Raw genomic sequence first — 4,427 nt, 5'->3', positions numbered from 1 at the left:
TTTTACTCTGAAGGTCAACTGAAAGTATAACTCCTGCAATACAAAAAGCAATCTCACTCCTAATACACTGTGGCAGAGCACTGAAACTAGTATAAGAATTGAAATAGGTATTCTTTTTTTTTTTTTTTTCGTGTTTTCATTTCACACACCATAGTTGAAATGGCATTACAGCACAATTACTGTGTATCAAAATGCTTTGGTGCATTTCTATATAAATTGCATGTTCACTCTATCTAGAAATATATAAAATATCACATTAAAACTAAATAATTATACTAGAGTTTTAATATGAGTTTCTATATTTCCTTTATAGTTCATTTTTTGTCTTATTAGTTATTGTTTCCTTTTGAGTGCAGTTTAAATATTAAACTCAATCTAAATCCTACTGCCTCAGGCACAGTATTTCATTCATGCTAAATGTGAAACATAATCACCATGAGATATTTCTGAGCTTTAATATTAACAATTAAGCTTTTGCCACAGCTTGTCTACTTGGAGAGAAAATGGTGACATCTGCACTATCTTGACAAACCATTAAGAGCTTTTTCTACCTTGTATTCATACCTCTGTCTGAAACATCCATGAAATAAAACCTTTTGAATGAACATATCAATCTTGATCCTGTCATCTTCAACAGGCGTCATGTTAAATATGATTATTTCCCCCCGTAATGCAGTGTGTATTTTAAAAAATGATAATAAATAAAAAGATTTTTTAAAACAAGAAGAAAACCTAGCTGGCTAGTATTTTTTGCTTTTATGTTTTTTGCAATCAGTTAATGAGGTGAAATGATACAGCACAAATAAATAATCCATAACTGGGTTTTATTTTTGCTTCCAAGAAAGGGCAATTTTTAAAAGTACATTCCCGAAAATAAAATAAATACCCACCCCCCCTTCCCCTTCAAAAAAAAAAAAAAAAACACCCTTCCTTGCCTGAACCACAGGTGAGCAGATGTTGTCCACGGTCTTAATCATCACATCGTAGACTCAGTAGCAGACATATAAACTGTCCGTTCTGTAAGGATCCCCTTTTTGTGCATTGCCGCAACCCCCGAACAGGGATTTGTGGGTGGTGTTGTGACTTTAATCCAGAGCTGATGGAAAGTACTTGGGTCCCGTCAGACAGCTGCATGCTTCCCAGTTCTTTGGCACAAACGTGACTCCCCACAATGGGCTTGGCAAGGGACGGGAAGAAGACGAGAGAAAGTGCCCAGTTTGAAATGGCAAAACGGATGGCAGTAATAATCCCCAAAGGCCTTCTACACATTGCATCCTGGATTAAAACTCCAAGGAATGAAACCAATGCAGGTGAACTTTTTTGTTGCACAACTGTCATAAGATTGCATCTTTTGAATTAACCTTTTTCGGTTTCTTATGATATTTTCATATTTAGATATACAGTTAAAAAAAAAAAATTAAAAAAAAAAACATTAAGACAATAACAGATCTTTGCTTAGATTCATTAGCACTCCACTCTCCTACAACACACCGTTGCAGCAAATTAACAATCAGGCTGATATATACAGTTTGGTACTGAATAAACCAGGCCAACTGAACCTAATTAATTAAAAGCAGCTGGAACAATACCTTGCTTAAACAGTGCCCCAAGACCCAGGGTTTGGAAACAGTGACTTAATTTATCAATCGAAGTCACTTAATTTATCAATTAAGTAATTTCATTTATCAAATTGAGCCAACAACAAAAACAACCATTTTTTTCTGGGCCCAGCGTACAATAAGACTGGCCAACTGTTGTGCTAAACCTATTGATGTTTGAATGTAATGCCAAGCAAGTCCTCTGCACATCTCATCCCCATAACATTGCAATCACTTCAATGAAGCAGCTTATTAAGAAGAAAGAAAAAATATTTGGATAACAAGTTAGTTGTTCATTCAGAGGTAACTGCAAGATCTGCAAGAAAATGTAGCTTCCAGGTCTGGAACAGCTTCTAGTTTGTCGTGGTAGTGGCCAAACGCTGCAGTGTTTCAATTTTCAACGTCAAAAGGTAAAGGCAGCCACTTAGACAATTAATGGATCAATACCGCCACCTCGCGGCAGAAAAAGACAAATCAACAACAAACACTAAGCGACAACTGCTCACTTATACTGTAGAATAAATATGTAAGCTACCGACAGTAAATAGCATTTACACCGGAAACCACTTAAGATGACCGAACACAAAATAGTCTGTAAGCCCACTTCTTTAAATCAATAAACACATTCTGAAACAAAAAAGTTGGGCAGTTCTTTCCACGTACGACCTGGCACCCATCTCTGAGTCAACGTCGTTTGGAATCCACATCCTTTACACAGCAGGCCTACTGCAATTTCGTTGGAGGTTCCAAATCTGAACCTGTCGTCTGGCATTCAGAACAGGACTATACCCATTTCTATACCCAGAACTCTCCAGTTCAGAAAATGAACTCTGACTGGACTTGACACAGGATTAAAACCTGTTAAGTCGATGCCGCAATCCTTCCACATTTTGTTTCTCCTAACCTTTATTTGTTCGGTTTTTTAGTCTTGTTTTTCTTCGTGGAGTCCGTGTCGACTTTACTGTCTTGGGCCGCTTGTCCGTTGAGAAAGACAGTGCCAAGAAGACTGTACATTATGTTGTAACAGTCCCCAAAGTTCCGCAGCTCCAGTGCACACTCCACAATGGTGTCTTCCTCTGTAAAGGCAGAAAACACAAGCATTTTAGCGGATGCGAATGAAGCAGGACAAAAATGGGACTGATTTGTTGAAAATTGATCATTTTCATATAGTCTATGCTGTTTCTCGTAGCACTTACTTTTAGACATTTTATTTAAATTTATTTTATAGTAGATAACTTTTCTTGCAAGCTTTTAAAAAAAGCCTGATCTTCGTCTCAGGTGGTTGGTCTCTGCCGTCGAGAAGATATTTCAGTTACAAGAAACGACTCTTTCCCGTTTGATGTATGGATGAGTTTAGTTTCCCTTTCCATGTTATCACGTGCGATGACACAGTGCAGTATATCTCACACGTCAATGACGGGAGTTCACCAGGAAGAAGAAACCTACCTGTCGCGCCTGTCGGGATTCCCCCCTCCACCGTAGACCATACGTAGGGTAGGGTGTAGCCTATATCATGCGACAGAAAAGGCGTATCCACGAATAATGCTGTGGTTACTTTTGTAAATATTCCATGCAACCGCAACGCGCGTGTGTAGCCTATTTTGTTTTCTTTTTAGATTGTTTTCTTTATTACAGTAGGCCTATCTGAGCTATGCAGGCTGTCGCCAGCATAGACCTACAGAAAGGTAACCCAAAACAACCTAGAAAAAACACGAATAGTTCAAAATAGATGGTGGTGTAACCGAAACAAACATATATTCCTACTTTAGAGAGACTTGTTGCTGCCACCTTTCTGTACGACTTGTACATTGGATTACTTTTATATACAATTGTTATACTTATATATACAATTTATATGCAATTGTTAGTCTGCTCCCATCATACCTCCGTATATTTATATCGCAGAAAAATACTGGACAGTATGCCTTGCGATCTCAGGACTTTTTTTATGCTTTCTGACCCAAGTGTCCGTACAGAGACTGGAAAAAGGGAATTTATGTATTCTGCACCTTCGGACTGCAATAAATTGCAAAATGACTTAAAGCTTAATGTTTTAATTTTGTTGAATGCTTTTAAATCCACGATGAAATCGATAGGATGTGTTTAAATTGAATTTTTGATGTGTTGCTTTTATTGCACATTGTCTTTGATTGTCTCATATTGTAGTGCTAATTGCTTGTTGTACTGTTTTGTCTTATTTGCAACATTTTTGTGCTGCTGCCTGTCTTGACCAGGGCTCCCTTGAAAAAGATATTTTTAATCTCAATGGGACCTTCCCTGGTTAAATAAAGGTTTAATAAAAATATAAATAAATAAATTAAATATATTTTTTAATTATTCAAAACAGACAGACAGCCCATTTTTCCAAATAACTGATAAAAGTTACATCGAAAATAAAAGTGCCATAATACTCCCAGCGTTCTATTATCCACAACACAGAACACTTATGTCCATTAGGGGAAAAGGGTCTTTGTAAATGTAGTGGCCTATTTCAGTTGGGTTTCCGGAGCACGGCTGAACTTCAGTTATTATTTTTTGTGAGGGGGGGCAATGTTACATAGGATATGTCCTGTAGTCATTTGGGACCCATTTTGGTCTTATGCATTAATAATCTATAAATGAATCAAAGTAGATATTTATCAAATGGGCCCAGGCTTTGGAAATAATTTGAAAATGATTTACTAACCCATATTTGTAGCCGAAGGCTACTACTCACACGAGTACCCTGGTGGAAATTCCTGCTTGATTCCAGCCTGGTTTTAAACTGGTCCAGCTGGTTTGGAGATGGCCAAGCTGACAACAAGACGGTTGAGATAGCAACCATGCTGG

General features: G+C 37.5%; 1 long non-coding RNA gene across 1 annotated transcript; it reads right to left on the bottom strand.

Moving 5' to 3' along the window:
* Positions 1–807: 807 nt before the first annotated feature.
* Positions 808–3,681, bottom strand: LOC135260842 (uncharacterized). Its single transcript, XR_010331762.1, has 2 exons — positions 2,795–3,681; positions 808–2,674 (listed from the first exon to the last, which is right to left on the bottom strand). It is a non-coding gene; the product is annotated as an uncharacterized LOC135260842 (long non-coding RNA).
* Between the last annotated feature and the right edge of the window lie 746 nt (positions 3,682–4,427).

This window comes from Anguilla rostrata, chromosome 8 (assembly GCF_018555375.3).
Source record: "Anguilla rostrata isolate EN2019 chromosome 8, ASM1855537v3, whole genome shotgun sequence".
NCBI classification, from domain to species: domain Eukaryota; kingdom Metazoa; phylum Chordata; class Actinopteri; order Anguilliformes; family Anguillidae; genus Anguilla; species Anguilla rostrata.
This window is presented reverse-complemented; position numbering and strand designations above follow the sequence as displayed.